The sequence below is a fragment of the Callithrix jacchus genome, chromosome 17 (assembly GCF_049354715.1).
Source record: "Callithrix jacchus isolate 240 chromosome 17, calJac240_pri, whole genome shotgun sequence".
Classification (NCBI taxonomy): domain Eukaryota; kingdom Metazoa; phylum Chordata; class Mammalia; order Primates; family Cebidae; genus Callithrix; species Callithrix jacchus.
This window is the reverse complement of record NC_133518.1, coordinates 63891755-63912256: the sequence shown is the minus strand read 5'-3', so window position 1 is coordinate 63912256 and position 20502 is coordinate 63891755. Positions and strand designations below refer to the sequence as shown.

The 20502-nt window shown below is 41.8% G+C and overlaps 1 protein-coding gene across 9 annotated transcripts in view; it reads right to left on the bottom strand.

Annotated features, from left to right (window-relative positions):
- RARB (retinoic acid receptor beta) overlaps positions 1-20502 on the bottom strand; it is a 782655-nt gene that overhangs the window by 77550 nt on the left and 684603 nt on the right. The window lies entirely within an intron of this gene.

The following is a 20502-nucleotide window of genomic DNA, read 5'->3' as shown; positions in this document are numbered from 1 at the left end:
CATGAGGCTATGCTTCATCTACATGGCTACCACACTATACAGCACAGCTCTAAGCAGGGATGACCATCTTCTGTATGATGTAAAATTGCTTATTATCCACCTCTGTCGACCCTCTCCCAACCCTGAACGTAAAATTCAGGACGTCAGGAATCCTTCTGTCAATGCTGACTTTCACCTAAAACAGCATACGCTAAATACTGGTTGTTGAAAGACTACATAGTGAGTGCTCAGGAAATGGAAGAATAAACGTGTCAGTTCAGGAAGGCATGAGCCTGAAGCTATGATTGCTGAAGGGGTCTCTGAAGACAATGACGGTGAACATTCTGACCTCAAGGAGCTTATTTTTGAGCATGGGAGGCAGGGGTGATTTGGCGTCACATGAATACCTCCTAACCTGCGTCCTGTCCCCACTCCTTCCACACCAGCTCTCTCTGCCCCTTCCATCCTCTGCCTCTCCCCTCAAAATGACAGCACACTTTCATTCTGCCTGTCTCGTGTTGCCTCCAAAATGAACAGGATAACCTGGCATTCTGAGAATTTTCTTTCTGAGCTAGATCTTTGAGTGTTCTATTTCCCCCTCATCTATTTAACACCATGAACATATGGACTTTTGAAGAGCTTTGCCAGAACACTTTAGAATATTACGAGGTAAACTGAAATTTTCCACATAAGTATAATTTCCGGTTTTATTCCCAAGAGTTAGAGAAGAACACCTTTTAAAAATATACAAAGAAAAGGGCCGGGCGTGATGGCTCAAGCCTATAATCCCAGCACTCTGGGAGGCTGGGGTGGGGGAGATCACCTGAGGTCACAAGTTCAAGACCAGTCTAACTCGTCTCCAACATGATGGCCAACATGATGAAACCCTGTCTCTACTAAAAATACAAAAATTAGCCAGGTGTGGTAGTGTGTGTCTGTAATCTCAGCTACTCAGGAGGCTGAGGCAGGAGAATGGTTTCAACCTGGGAGGCGGAGTCTGAGAGAGCCAAGACTGTGCCACTGCACTCCAGCCTGGGCAACAGAGTAAGTCTCTATCTTAAGAGAGAAATAACAGTAAAAAATAAAAATAAAAACATATGAAGGGCTGGGTGCGGTGGCTCAAGCCTGTAATCCCAGCGCTTTGGGAGGCCGAGGCGGGTGGATCACGAGGTCAACAGATCGAGACCATCCTGGTCAACATGGTGAAACCCTGTCTCTACTAAAAATTCAACACTTAGCTGGGCATGGTGGCGCGTGCCTGTAATCCCAGCTACTCGGGAGGCTGAGGCAGGAGAATTGCCTGAACCCAGGAGGCGGAGGTTGCAGTGAGCCGAGATCGCACCATTGCACTCCAGCCTGGGTAACAAGAGCGAAACTCCATCTCAAAAAAAAAAAATATGAAGAAAATGAGACAGAAAGAAGAGGATAGGCAGAGGAAAAGAAAGGAGAGGAAGGAAGGAGGGAGGGAGGGATAGAGAGAGGGAGGGAGTGAGGGATGGAGGGAGGGAGGGAAAGTTTTTGAAGGAGCTTGTCAGTCTGTGGTTTTAGTCCTTAACTTTTATGAGGTAAAAAAGATTTGTACTAAATTACTTAGGAACTTCATCTTCAATCTAACCAAGATGGAGAAGACGGTGGTTGCAGGGGTGCTGCTGATACTCTGCAAATCTAACCCTAATTTCTGATGGGCAAAGGTTCTGATTAAATTATCCTTCAGATCTTATTTTTCTGGCCAACACCTTGACCTTGACTGTATGAACAGTCTGATTTTCCAAAGAGTTTACAGTGATGATTTATGCTGGGTGCTGTGGTAACAGAAGTAGGTCATTGTGATTTGGTTGTACGTCTGCGTCCATTAGAACTGCCGGTCAACTGCCTAACCTCGAACGCCTCAGAATCAGCCACACATGGTGCAGAGTCAAAGCCAGCAGTTCCGATTTCAAAATGCTTCTTAGATACGTTAAGAAATTTCCTTCACTTTTTAAACAAATTCCTTCCCAGCTGCAGTGAACAACCTCTAGTATATCGAGGTCACAGCAGTGAAACCCCACCGAAAATTCAGTGTGTATCAGCCTTAGGCATTGCCCATAGGAAGTAATGCAGCAACTTTTTAAAGAGGCAGTTTTTAAACAGTACGTTAGGAATGGGAATGAGTGACTTCCCCCTTCCACTATTGCTAAAAATGGCCAATTTAAAAAAATAATGCAATGTTACTAATAGGTTCGTGCACAAGAGGAAAAGTTTGTAAAAACTGCTACAGAAGATTTATGGTTATTTTTCCTCTTTAGCTCTGAAAGTATGAGTGGGGCTGTTTATTAAAATACAAAAATAATAGGAAAGCTACTTGCTTGCCATTTTCAAAGAAACATTTGTTAAGCCTTTTTTGAGGGAACCATATGGGTAGACATGGTGTATGGGGTAGACATGGTCCCTTTCAGACAATCCTAATTCGTAGTTTATTCAGTTCAGCTGGTGAAAACCCCTCTTCAAAGAATAGCCTGCAAGGGTAATAAAGGCACACCCCCTTGAAACAGCACAGCCAGGTTCTATTTCCAGCACAACCCCTTTATTAGTATTGACATTGCCAAGTCATTTTACTGCTATAAATCTTGAGTTCCTGAGTCTTTAAACAGGAATTTCAGTATCTCCCTTGTTTTCCTGGCATGACTCCTGCCAAATTACCTGGCGGTAATAACTCATATCATTCACGTTGCCAAAAAACTTACCCACACTTCCTTGAGACAATGATCACACCCTGTATTTGAAAAGGTCTATTTGTAAGAATGTAATTCTTACCCCCATTAGATCAGAAATCAAGTACAAACAAGGGCAAAGAACCATTCGCCTGGAAGGACATCCCTCAACTCCATACATGTAAAGAAATAACGCTTCTGACCACATTGACGAAACTTACTGGAAACCAGTGATATTCTCAATACATTCGGGCATGTGTTTGCTGTGATTACGCTATGCGTTGAACATTGAATTCAGTTTTCAATGCATAGTGGGATCACGATAAACATATAGTTGTCACCAAATCAAACATTTCCATGTGTGAAATATAAGCCCTTGTGACCACAGAACTTTCTAGACAGCACCATAAAACTGGAGAACATTTAGATTCAATCAGGTGTCCATTTGTCCCTCACCCAGTGTCTACTGGGGGTCATGCCCCGAACCAGCCTGGGTCTCCTTAAGCCAAGACATATATAGTTATATATGTCTATATAACATTAAGTTATAGACAGAACCTTAAGCCAAGAATCTAGGGCCATAACATATAGTTTCAAAATATACCCCAGGGTGTGCTTGAAGAAGGCAGGACAGGGGCATCTCAGGAATGGAGATACCTGACAGCTCTAGGAGGACCCGCAGACCTCCCCTTACCCGGGGCTGTGCTTCCAGAATGAAATTCTTGCCATGATTGATTGAATCTGGGCCAGACCTTTCCAGTGTTACCTGTCGTTGCTCCTCCCGCAAACTGCCCTCACGTCTTCCTTCTCCCTACCTTCCACCTCCAGGTGTGCTCTCAAACAAGGAGGCAACACTTCCTTCCTCTCAGATCCCGTCAGGTGACTTAACCTGCCACCTTTCCCTGGCGACCTTCTATTTTCATGGGATAATAAAGAAGAAACTTTACTGCTAAATAAAGGAAACTTCAGAGTTGAGGATGAAAAGCCAGAGACAAGTGGTCTGCGCTTGGGACACAGGGTAGGGTGATGGGTGTATATTGTCACCTTCTCATATGCCCCGCTCCCTACACCCACCGAAAGGCTGTTGAGACCATTCTCTTAGTTTCTCTCTTCCCAACCACAGTTTACTGGCAAGGGACATAGAAAGCACAAATTTGATGGATTTTTAAGCCCACATGTTCATGAGAGATCCTCTAGAAAATGTAAAGTGCATAATTACAACTTTAATTAACTTTCCTATCACACATGCAGGTCTTTTTCTCCACCACTTCTGCTTGAAGCATTTTGTTTTCATGTATTTTCTTGAGCAAGGTAATTCACCTCTTTGTGTCTCAGGTATTTCATCTCTAAACCGGTGATACAGTTTTATAGCACACCATGACAAAAGCGTTCAGAGATCCCCACATAAAAAGGTGACATATGAGAAGGAAGCAGCGAGAGAAGTCAATCCTGGCACACTGTGTTCAAAAACCACTTCACAGCTCGCTCTCTATTTGGAGCAGAGCACAGTATGAATTAAGTTTTACTGTAATTATGTCCTGGAAGCAAATATGATTTTCAATGAAGAGGTTTTACCGACTCTAATTAAAGGGATGTTACTGTCTATTGTCTCAGATTGTGTGATGTTTGGAAGGGATCTTACCAATCATTGCCTCAACGCCCTTGTTTTATAGATGTACAGTACCCGGAGAGGTTAAGGGACTTGCCTTGGCCACCCAGCTGGTTGAACATGGCTGGCCCCCACGTTTCACATTCTGGGTTCTCGGTGTAGCGCTTTTTAATGGACTGCTGTTACACTAGACTCAGGTGGATACTATATACTCCTTCCTACTGCACAGATCTCTTCTGCATTTATTAATGAATTACAGGCCAGAAGAACCAAAGCTCTGGTGAATTCTCATATCTTATTTTTTCACCCAGAATATCCTAGAAACTGTCAGAGGCACCAGGAATAACTCAGAAGCAGCTGTCAGCTCCCTGCAGCAGCGAAGTTCACATGTTGATTCACCCCCGAAACAGGAACGTGTGTGATGAGTTTGGATGGGAGGTGATGCTCGTGGCACCCCCGGTTTTGTATAATTAGATCTAGGAAGGAACTCTAAGAAAGATGGTTGTATCTTTTAGATGCGCAAAGTTTGAAAGCTAAGTAGGCCGGGGAAGTTCTGTGACAAGAGCATGCATTGCAAAGATTTCTTCTCTAGAGACGTGCTCTGCAGACAGCAAGTCCTGGGTGACGAGGGCTTCCAGAGAAAGGTAATGCCCTGTCCTGGTCTGATGAGGGAGATCCAAAGCTTGCTCTGAAGGCTTTGAGTCAATAAAATTAACTCCAATGATATCTTCTCTTTCTAACACATTTTGATTTCTCAAAGCACTTTCACAGCTTTTTGATACTCTTGATATTTTATTTTCACAAACTCCCTTAGATGCAAAAAGGGTAGAAATGAAGACTTTTGGGTTACAGGTGACAAAACAGAGGCAGTTACTTCTTTCTTGAGGTCCATCATTAAAATGGGCCAGTACATCGTACTATCTTAAGGGAATTTGCTAAGTGCCTTTTTGGTAATTTATTCAAGGCATCAGTGAAGGGTAAGTTTGTCATGAGCTGGACTCAAATGTTAGAGTATTTCACTATATATCATGTGCGGCTATAAACAAGTGAGGTTTTATATGACATATAACTGTTCAAAGAAAAGTCACCCTGAGTTTATCTATTCCAACTCTGTCACCGTTTCTCTCTCTCCTCTTCTGGAACTGCCTTCTGAGGCAATTTCTAGACAAGAAAATCAAGCTCATTTATTCCTAGTCATTTTTTATTTTATCTAAAAAAAAGAGTTATCAGTTGGATGTTTAAATTCTCATCTGTATGTGTTTTTAAAGGACACAACTTCATAGTTACATTTGTATCAGGAACCAACATTTTTTATGTCCCCTGTACCTAAAATGACTAAATTTTGGAGGATGGTAGAGGACTAGTTAAAGAATTTTCACTCAAGAGTTGAAATCAGAAGGTCCCTTATGAACTGTTGAGATAGGACTGTAAGGCATGTAACCACTGAGTATACCTTGGATAGAAATGAAGGCTGCAGTTACAAATTGCACATGTGTTTGGCATGGAGCTAAATTCTTATAACCAGTTTGCATTAGAATAGAAAATGTTAAGAGTGAACATGGCAAGGGTTGGCAAAACTTTTTCTTTAAAGGGCCAGATAGTAAATATTTTAGGCTTTGTGGGTGGTATGGCCTCTGTGACAGCTATTCAACCCTGTTGTTTAGCAAGAAGGCAGCAGTAAATAATATGTAAGGGAATGCACGTGGCTGTGTTCCAATAAAACTTTATTGATGAAAACAGGCAGCCAGCCAGATTTGGCTCAGAGGCTGACCCCCAGTTATGGTCTTTTACACTAAGGTGAATATGGATGTTACCCTCAGATATCGAGATTTATAAATGAATAGGAATGGATTTTATCCTCTTTGGGGAAACAAAGAAGTAAATGCAAAAACAGGATTGGCCTCATTTTTTCTCAACCATTTATATCTAAAGCATTGTCAATCCCCAATATTACTTAGTGTTAGAAAATCAGGAAAACTGAAGCTTTAACTCAGAATAATCTGAATTAATTCACTTTTTAAAAATAGCTTTTTTTTTTATCACACAAACAAATGTGCACTAAAATGGTTAATGATAAAAATACAGATAAGCTCAAAGAACATGACAAGAACTTTTGACGTTTTGGGTTTTATCTTTCATCATCAGTCATGGGGAAAACGCACATTAAAACCACAATGAGTTACTACCTCATACCCAGGAGGATCTCTGAAATTAAAAGGCTGAAATATCAAGGTATGGCAAGGATGTACAACCGGAATTCCCATACACTGCTGATGCAGGTAAAAACGGCAGGTAGGATAACCAGTTGCAAAATGGACCGCTTTTAATAAAATTAAACACGTGTCCCTGTGATTAATTTCACTCTTAGGTCTATACCCAGGAGAAATAAGTGGCCATGCCTCCCACGAAGCCTGTACAGGATATTCATGGCAATGTTATTCATAATAGCTTTAACCTGGAAACAACCCAAATGTTCATTAACGTGAGAACAGCCTATCTATAAAATAGAATACTACTCAGCAACAGAAGGAGCAAACAACCAATACATGCTTCAACATGGAAAATCCTACAGACATAATGATGAACGAAAGAAGCTAGACACAAAAGAGCATGGGCTGCAATTCTATGTATATGAAGTTCAACAAGCAAAACTAACCTATGGTGATAGACAATGGAAGAGTTTACCTTAATTATAACCACCACCCACATCGAGATACAAAATGTTCCAACCCCAGAAAGCTCCCACATGCTTCTTTCTAATATCTTGACTTAGGAGGTGGTTTTAAAGGATGCACATATTTATCAAAACTTACTAAACAGAAACTTAAGGTCTATGCCATTAAGATATGTAAGTTATACCTTGCCAAAGAGAAAAATATTCTAAAATAAAGTTGATTTCTACCTTAAAAGGGAAAAATCAAACAGAAACAGACAATACCTATAAAGGCATTATTTCAAGGAGAGCACTTTTAAATTCTAGAATTGGAAATGGAATGAAGAGGAGAATTGAGTCTTGTTTTGAGGAAACCATCTTTATTGTACTCTATCGATTTCACGCCCGTCGTTATTTCGGGGTGGGGGGGGTCTTAGGTCATAAGGATTACCTTGCTTTCCTATGCCTTTTTATTTCAATTTGGAATACAGATGAGATTTATAAGTACCTGGAGGGGTGTCCTGAGGAAGAGAAACAAAAAATGTCAAGGACATCCTAAATGACGCCTCCCAGTACTCACTATATAAAGACCTATGGGAAACATTCATCTCGAACATCAGTATCTAGAAAACCTGCGATTCTTCTGAATAACAAGGCTGTTTTCCTCTTGTGGACACTAAGTATCTTGTCACTGATCTTGTCCCCTTTGAGTTCTGATTACCAGAAACTATTTTTACCAAGTAAAAGCCCTCATCTAGCACATACACAACCTAGAATACGAATCTGACTCCAAGGTTAATTTTTATATTTTCCCTTACATCAATCAAGCTAACATTTTTAAATCATCTGGTTTTTAAAATTGTGATGCAACTCAAATAAATTCACCCTTTTAAAAAGCGTTCTTCAATAGTTTTTAATATATTCAAAAACTGTGAAACAGTCACCACTATTTAAGTCCAGAATATTTATCACCCCCCAAAAGGAACTCATTAGCAGCCCTCCCCATGCCCCATTCCTCGACAACTTCTGGCAACTCCTAATTTATTTTGTGTTCTTATAGATTTGTCCTTTTTGGACATTTCATATAGATGAACTCATAGACTATGGGGCCTTTTGTGTCTGGCTTCTTTCAGTTAGCATAATATTTGCAAGGGTCATCCATGTTGAACCATATATCAATATCTCATTCCTTTTTATGGATGAAAAGTATTCTATGGTATCGATATGTCACATTTCATTTGTCTATTCATCAATTAATGGATATTTGGGTGTTTCAACTTTCTGCCTTTATGAATAACGCTGCTATGAGTATTTCTGTCAAGTTTCTGTGTGGACACAGGTTTTTATTTCTCTCGGGTATATAGTTAGGAGTAAAATGAATGGGTCCTATAATGACTCTCTGTTTAAGTTCTTGAGGAACTGCCAAACTGTTTTACATAGTGGCAAAGTACCATTTATGATCCCACTAGCACTGTGTGAGTGTCCAAATTTCTGTCCATCTTTCTAACATTAGTTACTGCTCGTCTTTTTTTATTACAGCCACCCTAATGGGTGTGAAGTGGTATCTCATCACAGTTTTGACTTGCGTTTCCATGATGACTACAGATGTTGAGCACCTTTTCATGTGTTAGTTATTTGTATATTTTCTTTGGTGGAATATCTACTCAAATTCACCGGCCGTTTTAAAATTGAGCTATTTGTCTTTTTACTGTTGGGCTGTCATTTTTTTCACAGTACTTTTATAAGCCTCATTGTATTCATTGAAGACAGCGTCAAGAGATAAATATATCCTTATAAAAAGGGTGAAGGTTTGCTAATCTTTGCTTTTGCAGAGATAACCAACTCCATTAGTCTGGACACTTTAAAAGCGATACTACATATTCTAAATCAGTTCGTTAAAATACCATCTCATGAATCACAAAAGTTGTATGTTTTTATGTCTAAATTTCAAATGCTGAATTGCTCATACTCTGCAAATTGGCATTAGGGAAGAATTTGCCATTTTTACTGCTTTCTTTTCTGCCATTAGTATATATTAAACACTTTTAAAAAATAAAAATAAAAAGGACAAGGAGGCTGGGCACAGTGGCTCAGACCTATAATCCCAACATTTTGGGAGGCCAAGGTGGGTGGATCACTTGAGGCCAGAAGTTTGAGACCAGCCTGGCCAACACGGCAAAACCCTATCTCTACTACAAATACAAAAATTAGTGGGCCATGGTTGTGAATGTCTGTAATCCCAGCTACTTGGATGGGTAAGGCACGAGAATTGCTTGAACCCAGGAGGCAGAGGTTGTAGTGAGCCAAGATTGCACCACTACACTCTAGCCTCGGTGACAGAGCATGACTCTGTATCAAAAAAAAAAGGGGGGGGGAAGGTGGGAGGGGACAAGGAAATAAAGATGGAGTTTTGATAAATTTAGAACTCACAAAGAAATTACTCCGATGGCTTTTTTTTAATGCTAGGTCATTTGTTCTACCAGCCAAAACTTCGTGTCAACTTCCCTAAGCCAGTCTCAATTTGATAACTTATTCATTTGAAGTCCCAGTTGCCTTTAATGAATCAATCAAAATCCAAAGCACCTTGTTATGGAAAAAATAATTAGCTAATTATTAAACCAGAATCCACATAAGTCCATAAATCACATTTTGAATACTATATTTCTGAGAGAAACTTACTGCCATTACTGATAATTGAACATTTAGAAATAATTTTTACATTATCTTTTTTAGCTGTGTATTATCTGATGGTTAAAATAATTTTTCAAACAGAACAGGCTGTAAACAAGTCCATGGACTGTTACTTTGCACTGCATAGCCCTAAAAGAAAAAGCTAGTTAGCTGGGTTAATGCAATTCAGGTATCAGATAGTCACACTCAGGACTAGGAGTAGATCGAGGCTCACAGTACATTTCTGGTGCTCCTTCCACATTCTCAGCTGAAGTGGAAAGGGTCTCAATCCAGAGGAAAAGGCAAAGTGTCAAGATGTTAAAACACTGCCTGAAGAAATTTTAAAGAATTAACAGGAAGGAAGATTTTTCTAATGAGAGGTATTACTCTTCTTGGTGATAACACAATTTCTCTATGCACAGGAAGAAATGGTCATTCCGCTACTCCACATTTTAATCTTTTTCTTTTTGACTCAGGTATAAAATATACAAATAGTTCCTTATGTACAGATCAGATCAAAGTTTAGGATGTCCAGCACCCCACGGGGATTCCATGTGCCTCTTTCGAGTCAGTATCTCCTTTCTGAGGGTGATCACCATTCTCAGCTTTATCATATAGACAAGTTTTGCTCATTTTACATCTTTAAACAAATGGAACAATACAGCCTGTTTCTTGTCTCTTATTCTAAGTTCTTTCACTCAATATTATGTGAGTTCATCTATGCTGTTAGTTTTCTTACTACTACGCCTATTCCATTATTTGAATATGTCACAATTTATTTACACATTCTACTGTTGACAGACATATGAGGGTTTTTCTTCCCCCCACGTTTGGGCTATTACCAATAAATCTGCTGTGAACATACTTGTATGTGTCTTTGGGTGGACCCATACTCTCATTTCTTTTGAGTGTGTTCCCAGGAATATAACTACTCAGTCAAATTGGTATGTTTAGCTTTAGGAGATACTGCCAAATAGTGTTCCAAACTTTGGCTCGACGTATACTTCCACAAGCCAGGCATGAGAGTGCCAGTTGCTTCTCACCTCACCAACACTTGCTATAGGCAGTCCTTTTAGTGTCAGCCATGCTGGTGGAGTAAAGCACCACACTTCAATCTGATGGATGCGATTCTATTTTTAAGGAATACAGTGTCACCCAGAAAGCACTAATTGTTAAAAACAAAATGGGGCTGTGCACTCTATAGACCTGGGCACCATTATTATTCTTAGGTATGCAGGGAAGGCCATCTCCAAGAGTTTGTTCAGCCCCAAGAGACAGGAGGAAGCCCTGATGTCTTTCTCCCTGAAATAACTCACTCATTGCATCCATTAGAGTGGGGTAGGAGTACCTTCTGAGACCTCCTGTTTTCAGATTTCTGAGAGTGAAAGTCCAAGGGCATTACAGGAAAGTTTCCATTCAGTTCAAATCTGTTTAAGTGTTTTGTCTGGGCACTCTCAGGACATAAAGTGGGACTTCCTCACTCATTATCTTTCACTTGATTCTCTTCCTGTCCTCATTAAATCTCTTGAGTCCACAGAGTTTACTAGAATCATCTTTTATCTTGCCATTTGGAAGGGCTATATCATGACTGGCTCCTGAATGGGTCCATTTTGAAACACCAGTGAAGTTCCTTAGCTTTAAGATTTAAACAATGTTACAAAACCAAAATATTGTTTAGAAGTCAGACCAAAACTGATGTTATAACCCCTTCACCCCAAAAAACAACAAGCAAAGAAAAATGGAGGATTTGCATTTTCCAACATCAATAAAAGATTTTTGTCCTAAAATCATTTTGAAAATGAAACCAGCAGGATTTTTTTTTAATCACGGAGGTATTTTACGCTTCGTACAATGAATATCGGAACAATCAAGTATGTATCTGGGACAAAAACATTCCTTCTCTTGAGAAAACGGGGTGTTTGCTTTGCCTGCTCCTCAAACTAGAAGATGCCTGTCTTCATTAATTTAGTTCAACAGATTAACAAAGCTCAACTCTTTGTTTTCCAGCTGTAAAGGGAGAAGGATGAAAGAAATAACCTAACCATACAAGTCAATATTTTGTGGTTGCAGAAAGAGAAGAGGTAGGGTTGAAGTGCTTGATTCCACCCCAGGAGGAGCAAATTCCAGACTGTACTCTGTGTAAGGAATTACTGAGCGATTTAGTAACTTAGCCACCCTCCTGAGAATTGCTGTCACTGGGAGAAGGTGCTTAAAGGGCCACATTCATTGCTCCAGAACACAGGGACTGCAGGACAATTTCGGGTTGCTATTTTTAGGGAGACATTTGTTTCCAAACAAAGGGCTGTCTGCCAGCTATTTTAGAAGTACTTGCATATTTACTCAGCCAACTCTCTGGGCTGGAGATTGTCTTTGGGTACTGAGGTTTTATCAGTGTCTATTTAAAGCACAATAAAAAATAGCTCAAGATGAAAACATACAATACTTCCAGCTTAGAATGTAAGGCGCTTCCTTTTTTCTTACAAGGTTGATATCTGGTTTTTCCCTCTCTCTCTTCCTCTCCCTGTTTCTGAAATTGCTACCTGTTTTAAAATCTGTAGTGTGTCTTGGTTTAATAGGTGCCATTTTCCCTTTTAGCGGTATATAAAATAATAGTGCACCTTAACAAATGATCGATTTGATAAAATGTCTGTGTGCCTGTATATAGTTTTGAGAGAAAGTAAATCTCTGTTAGGACCTGTCTACGAGCTTCAACTGTTTACATCCACCAGGGAACAAACAGCATTGGGATGTCATGTCACGAAAGGGTAACAGGCTATCATTCATATGCCGCAAAGTGAGAAAGGAGGCGGAACGGGAAAGGTAAAAACAGTCTCATGCTAGCAATAAGACCGAAAGTTTTCTTGGGCTTGTATTTCACTTTAAGTCCACGTGTTCAAACCTCTTAATTCTTGGAAAGATCAGACAGAAGTCCCTGATTCAGAATCTCCAGTCCTTAAGTACTTTTTGCTTTTAATTCATTCCGGAAGTATATATTAAGTACAAGGCACTGGACTCACAACTGAAGACTCAAAAACCAAACTCCACACTTCTCCCTGAAGCACCTCCAGCCTGCGAGGGACATCCTGTGCCATGGGTTTTCTCTCTCTCAACACATAGAGACACACACACACACACACACACACACACACACACAGAGACACCAAAATCTCCTGGACCCCCGCAAGGAAGTTTGACTCTGAGAGTCATCTCAATAGAGGTAACACTAACATGTCACAGAATGGAGAGGCGAGAGTGACCCACACACACTTCTTGCTGTTAGAAAAGTGTCGTGTGTATGTGTGCATGCCTATGCATTTAGAAAAAAGGTGGCTTCAAGGAGGAGTGGGAGGGAAAGGCACTGCAGGCAGAGAGAACAGCACGCACACCCTGAGGATGCTGTCACAAGAGAGGACACCGAGTGGCTAATGATGGCTAGCGCATGGCACAACTGGGGGTGCGTGACAAGAGATCAGAGTTGGGCAGGCTGGGACAGCTGTGCAGGGCTCTCTGCCCATGCTGACACATTTGGACTTTTGAAGTTGATTTTGTAATTGATGAAGGGCCATGAATTCAACATCGGATCACCTGCTTAGAACTGAAACTGTGCTTCTGACCCCATCTACCCATCACCTTGCTTGTAGGGGTAGATGTGAGCCCTAAGGACACATGCTTCTTGTTTTGAGTAAACAGACCACTGGGCCGGAAGGAGCATTAGCTGTCCTGTCCAGTCACTAAGGACCACTGATGAACGAATGCACTCTTCTTAAGAAGCCAGGATGGCTGGGTATCATTGTGGCAGCAATAGTAACAGAAGCTAACGCTTAGCTAAGTACTCCTTTTAGCCCCTGCCATAGAGTAATTCATTTCCTTCTCACCAGAGCTGTATGAAGCAGGTAATATTACTCTTCTCATGTTATAGACAAGCAACCAGGTGCACACAGATGTTAGGTGACCCGCTCAAGATCACACAGAGCTAAGCAAGAGGTGGGCTGAGGTGTGAATCTGACTGCCTGTTAAGTCCTTGCCACTCTTTGGGAAGGTGGTAAATGGTGCAACTTGTGAGTCTCCCATGCCTCTCATGATCCCTCCATCAGCTCCTCTGGACACTTAAAATCTACTGTGACAGATCCACCCATTCACTGGCCCTTTGTTTTATTAGGAAAGGTCTAAACCTTGAGGGTCCAAGAAAAGCAAGACCCCTGTCCCATCCTCGAGTTGTGCACAGTTCAGGATGTGAGGAAGGGTTAGGGGCGGACAGCAAAGCAGGATGTGTCAGTGGGATCTGACCAGCAACTGAGGCACTTCGGAGGCTCTGAGAGGGCCGAGGCCACAGCTGCAGACTCTGCTTCTAATCCCAAGATACAAGAACATATAAAACCAGTGTTTCTCAAACTTCCGACCTTCGAAGTACTGCCTTCACAATTCTGTACATATTCACAGGCCGCTATATATTTAGGATTTCAATTGATTTTTTTCTTAAATAAACTTTAGAGGAAATTTTTGTATTACTAGTGTAGAGGGGAAAGTAGTGTCATTTGCCATAAATACAAAGGTAGGGTAAAAGATAAACAGGGTTTTCAGGTCAACTGCCTGCACTTGTAAAGTTTTAGGGGAATGAAGCCCTCCACGCTCAATTGTGAAGCTATGTAGAGTTGAGCAGTGCAAAAAACACCAAATGGTCTGCAGATGCCAAATATGTAAGGCCTGGCCATTTAAGAAAATTTGCAGACCTCTGAAATAAATATAATTCAGTCCCACCTAGGTACTGTTGCTGTCCTCTGTTAAAAAGAGAGATTAGCAGAGATTCTAGAAGTATTAATTAAGGATGTACTGGCATCAAATTGAGATTTTTCTCATTGACAATGAACAGACAATCAATATGGAAAAGGAAATAACTTTATCATTAGATGACTTGATACTTCCTCATGCCAAGTTCATTCCCTAAAATTACATTTCATATCACAGCATGCAGCTTATACTTAGAAAACTGCTGCATTAAACTAATATATATATCAAATCAAACCACATATATAATTAGAGATTTTTTTTTTCAGACAGGGTCTTTCTGTGTCGCTGGAATGCAGTGGGTCGATCTCAGCTCACTGCAGCCTCCGCCTCCTGGGTTCATGCAATTCTCGTGCCTCAGTCTCCAGAGTAGCTGGGATTACACAAGTGCATTACCAGGCCCAGCTAACTTTTATATTTTTTTATTTTTAGGAGAGAGAGAGTCTCACTGTGTTGGCCAGGCTGGTCTCAAACTCCTGACCTCAAGTGATCCACCCCGCTCAGCCTCCCAAAGTGCTGGGATTACAGGTGTGAGCCACCACGCCCAGCCGGTCATGACAAAATATTTTATTTGGGAGCAAATACGGGTGAAGATATTGAAAACTGTGTGGCCTTAAATGTATGCAAGAACTTCACTGTTTAGAGAGCAAAGCGTAGCAGAAATGATGCTGGGAATCAGAATTCAGACCCATGGGAGTAAACCAGCTGTGTGACCTTAGGCAGGTCTCTTGCTCTCTCTGTCTCAGGAAACTGTGAATCAGAATATGTTCCTGGTCCTCCCTGCTGCACGGGACAGCCTGAAGTCTTGGAGCTCTTGCCGTTGGTAAAGCCCCTTGTCACCATGAACCACCAGAGCACCACAGATGTCCTCCCCAGCTTTCCTCTACGGGGCTAACAGCAAAAGCAGTCTTGCTGAGGAGACCACAGGGTAGACAGGATTTGGTTGGGAGAAGGTGCGTGATGGATCTGGAGGAAGGCAGGCCACAGAGTCTCAAATACGGCAGAGGAGAGATGGAAGGTGCCATATGAGCAAAGAAAGGCAGCTGCTGGGAGGGAGTGGGAGGGAAACTCTGCCTCTGTGGTGACTTAGCTTGGGCTCAGCACTGCTGGAAGACCCTGATGGCCTCACCTTGAGCTGACTGAGGCAGGAAGGAGGCCAGGCGTCCTTTTGAACACCCCAGTTCAGTTTTCTCCATGGAGTTGGGTTCCAGGATACTAGGATACTCTCCCATTCTCTGATTACACATGTCTCGGCATCTCTGGGCAAATGAGCCACCTGCCTCCCAGTTTAAGTAGCCAAGAGAGGTGGATATTTATTTTAGAAACCATGCATGCAAGCTTTATTTTTAAGGCTGTGACATAATATTTGGAACTTTGCTTCTATGCTGTGGTTTCTAAACAATTCAAAATGAATAGAGCCTCTGCTTTTAACTTTTCTCCTGAAGTATAATCAAGGCTGTAGTTATAATAAAACACAGCTGTGGCAGCAAGTAACAGTGACATCAAACTGTGTCACCACCAGAAGCAGCAGCAGAGAGAACCACTCTTGTTCAGCACCTACTCTGTGCCTAGCATGGTGCTAAACGCATTACCCTCATGAGGGCCAATCCACGAAACAATTCCAGAATGTTACTGTGATCATCTCCACGCAATGGATTGGTTCATTCAACGCGAGGCAAAATTTTGCCACGGGCCCAAGTTGAGACAGCTAGAGGCGAGGGCTGCATTTGAACCCAGCTCAGGCTAACTTCAGAGCCCTTTGTTCTTCCTGCTGTGCTGTTCTGTTGTGTAATGGAAATTTCTCATTTTTCTAAGGTGAGAATGTACTGAGTGTCCCCTCTCCAGGAGACAGGCAGCAGGGAGAAATGTGTTAGTAAAGCTGAAGGAATTTTAATACTTCCTTTGCAGTCTGAGCGTTAACGGGCTTTGAGTTCCACAGTGGCACTGACATACGGGGCTGCTGGTACCCAAACCAAATTTATTTTTTAAATCTCCGAAACAGATGCAGGCACAATCGTATTCGGCAACTAGAAAGGGGCAGCAGATTTATATCTTCCAGCTTCTAAAACATGTTTAGATATAAAAGTAGGGAGTTTCCAGCCTTTCACTTACTTTTTGGGAGCTCTTTAGGGATTTGTGTGCCACAGAGTAAAGAGTAAGAAGAGAAGGTGGGGGTAACGGGAGTCTCTGGTGAGCAGAACAAAATGATCACAGTGAACCTTGGAAACGTAGTAACAGGCTGGGATCTAACACAGGAACAAATGAAGAAATAAACTAAAATTAGAAAGACATTCAGTGCCCTGATGATGATTTTTATGTAATTTCCCAACGACACGAGGGCAGCCTGCAATATGAATTTCCCTGTTATTAAGCCAGTAAAATCCAGCAGTAGAACCAATGAGCACATCAATATAATTTGTGCACCAGCAAAGGTGATTCTAACTGAGGTTAAGTGCCTTTAGTCCAAAAGGTTTGTTTTAATCTAAGTTTAACAGTAAAGGGGAAATGAGGGAAACACAGAACAACAGAATTCTCCCACAGAAGTATCTAAGTGTCCGTACAAAGCACATCCATTCCATCCAATCGACCCATGGGGACGTTCATGTCTAAAGTATAAATTGGAATTTAGAGACTTTATGAAAAGCTGTTTTTAAGCTCAATATGCCCCAAATGAGAAGGTGTCAATGAGTGCTTAGGGACTCTTAAATTCAGAGATTATTCAATTGCTCTATTCTACAAATACACTTATGAAACTGTCATAGGAAAAAATGCTGTGAAATAAACGTTAAAAAGCATTCTCAAACAAAATCAAAGACATGTTTCGCCCACCACTCAAGGGCACGGGCATATATAAACATAACCTCAAAAAGCAATACAAAGAGGCTCCCTGTGTGAATTAATGGCCAGTGGTTTTCAGAAAGAAAAGAACTAGATTGAGGGCATGGCAGCCACAGTACCTTCTAAGGTGTTTTTGTTACGCAGGGTGGGGGCACCTAGTCTCCGAGGAGGCCAGTGACCCATGAGAACAAACCTAACCAAACCTTAGGGCATCCAGGGTAAACTGTTGTCCTTTCCTCACAGCACCCAAATTGTAATTCTGGCCTCATTCTTGTCTCCATTGTCCTTTTGGCCTCCTAACCCGATTGTCTCCCCTATTCCTGGACCCCCCTCTTTGTTGGCCAAGGTTTGGCAAAGGCAGGGTCCAAACCCAACACATGTCCATCTTTGCTTCTCCCTCGTAACTGGGCTTCTGCCGCCATGCACAATTACCCAAGACACCTGCTCAGCTCAACCTGTTTCACTGGTAAAAGCCCTAAAAGATCTCATGTCTTCCAGGGGAGGGAACTGTGAAGAGGAAGCAGCTTATAGAAACTCTGCTGTCTAAACAGGATTAAAAGCATCAGTTCACATGTCACGCCTGGGCTGTTAGTCAATACCAATGTTCCTCTTATCCAGGTAGAAAACACAACCTCAAAGAAGTTGAATAACTTGTTCTGGGCCCCTAGGAGATAAATAAATGACTGCGATTTGAATACACACCCAGGATTGTTTTGCCTCTGACAACTTTGCAGAAAGTAAAGCCAGGGAGAAGCTGGGTTCGACTGTCCTTAAAACCAGTCACATTTAACCACTTGATCAATCTAACATCACTGAGCAAGGCTTCATGCTAAGTTCGGGGGCTACAAGGTGAGAAAGATATGATGCACCCCTTTTAGGAGTTTATAATCAAGCCAGGGAGACTCACTGGTGTGTGAAGAATCATACTACCTGTATAATATAATAAGTTTGCAGTTCATGGAGCTTTGTGCAAAGCACTGTGAGAACATGGGGTTGGGGAGGAAGAATGAATAACTGCCTAGACTGTAAAATGAGGCTTAGGGGAGGCTTCAAAGAGGAAATGACATTTCATCAGACTCTTGGGGTCCAGCTGACGGAGAAGGAGATGAATCCTTAGAAAAATGGAGACGTGGGGCTCGCCAGTCAGCATGAGGTAGTGTGGCTGGAAGCTGGGTGTGTCTACTGGTGGGCGATAAGTGTGGGACGGGATCACAGAGCAGCCTGAAGTGGCATCCTTGGCCACTGGATGAGCCACGTAGAGCAGACATTGGCAAACCATGGCCTGTGGGCCACACGTGGCCCTTCACCTGCTTTTATCAGTAAACATTTGCGGGAACATAACCACACTTGTTTGCTTCTATTTTCCATGGCTACTTTTGCACTATGATGGCAGAGTTAAGTAATAAAGACTGGGATCTCAAGGTGCAGAAACCAACAAATATCATCTTTCTTCTGAGACAGGGTCTTGCTCTGTTGCCCAGGCTGGAGTGGCAGTAGCATGAAATTGGCTCACTGCAGCCTCAACCTCCTGGGCTCAAGTGATCCTCCTGCTTCAGCCTCCCGAGTAGCTGAGTAGCTGGGACCACAGGCCCGCACCATCACTGTCAGCTAATTTTTATTTATTTATTTATTTTGAGATGGAGTTTCACTGTTGTTACCCAGACTGGAGTGCAATGGCACGATCTTGGCTCACTGCAACCTCCACCTCCTGGGTTCAAGCAATTCTCCTGCCTCAGCGTCCCGAGTAGCTGGGATTACAGGCATGTGCCACCATGCCCGGCTAATTTTTTGTATTTTTAGTAGAGATGGGGTTTCACCTTGTTGACCAGGATGGTCTTGATCTCTTGACCTCGTGATCCACCTACCTTGGTCTCCCAAAGTGCTGGGATTATAGGCGTGAGCCACCACGCCCGGCCATCAGCTAATTTTTAAAAAGTTTTTGTAGAGTTGGGGTCTTGCCATGTTGCCCAGGCTGGTTTCAAAAGACCCTCCCATCTCCTTCTCCCAAACTGCTGGGACTACAAGTGTGAGCTACTACACAAGGTCTCAAAAATATTTTCTAAAATTTCAAACATGTTTTTAAAAAGAGACAGTTTTTTGTTTTTTTGTTTTTTTGTTTTTTTCTTTTGAGACAGAGTTTCACTCTTGTTTCCCAGGCTGGAGTGCAATGGCGTGATCTCGGCTCACCACAACCTCCGCCTCCTGGGTTCAGGCAATTCTCCTGCCTCGGCCTCCTGAGTAGCTGGGATTACAGGCACGTGCCACCATGCCCAGCCAATTTTTTGTATTTTTAGTAGAGACAGGGTTTCACCATGTTGACCAGGATGGTCTCGATCTCTTGACCTTGTGATCCACCTGCCTCGGCCTCCCAAAGTGCTGGGATTACAGGCTTGAGCCACCATGCCCGGCCAAGAGACGGTTATATTTAAAAACAGTTTGCTGACCCCTGACTTAAAGATCTGAACTATTCATTTGAATTTCTGTAACTGACTTAAATGCATCTGATCAGGCTTTCTAGGGCTTTACTCCCACGGTTTCTAAACAGTAGCATCTTAAACCCTCTTTCCCATCATGGACCATTGGCTGTTATCTCGATCATAAGCTTGTCTGGACATTCATAATCCAAATGTTATGCCTGCATTTATCGTTTCTCCTTTGCATTAACTGTTTATATTTCAGGGCTCTGCCACATGCTGCCCTCTTCTGACATCATAACAAGCCTCCCCACGCCACCAGCAGAGGCTCATCACTCAACTTTGAGTCCGTTTGCTTCCTTTGCTTTCCTCCTCAATTCTTCATCAATTTTTGTACCACTTTTAGAATGCTGCTAAAAATTGATTTTTTTCACTTGCCATTACCACGTTCAAATTCTACTCTGACAGATAGTTATTTCTCTGCAAAAAGGCTTCTCTAGTTCTATAAGGCCCTGGGAATATACAAGGTATACCCACCAGCATTTACAAAACACAAAAAAAATGAAGAAATAAGTTTGATGTTCTGGTAGGCCACGTTAAAGGATTTCTTTTACTTGTAAATCCCCTTACACATGTAAAATCAAATTTGATCTATAAAAATTAAATTGCAGATGGTTTTCTAGGGGATACATCTCTAATATAGAGCAAGGAGTATGGTTATTGTTTTATTAACCACTGGCAATAAAATGGAGTGGAAAAAGGAACTCGGAGTTTTAAAGACTGCTTTCTATGGCACGCAGTATATATTTCAGTTTCAATATGACTTTCTCATTAAACTGCCTGGTTCCAAATCTCAGCACTGCC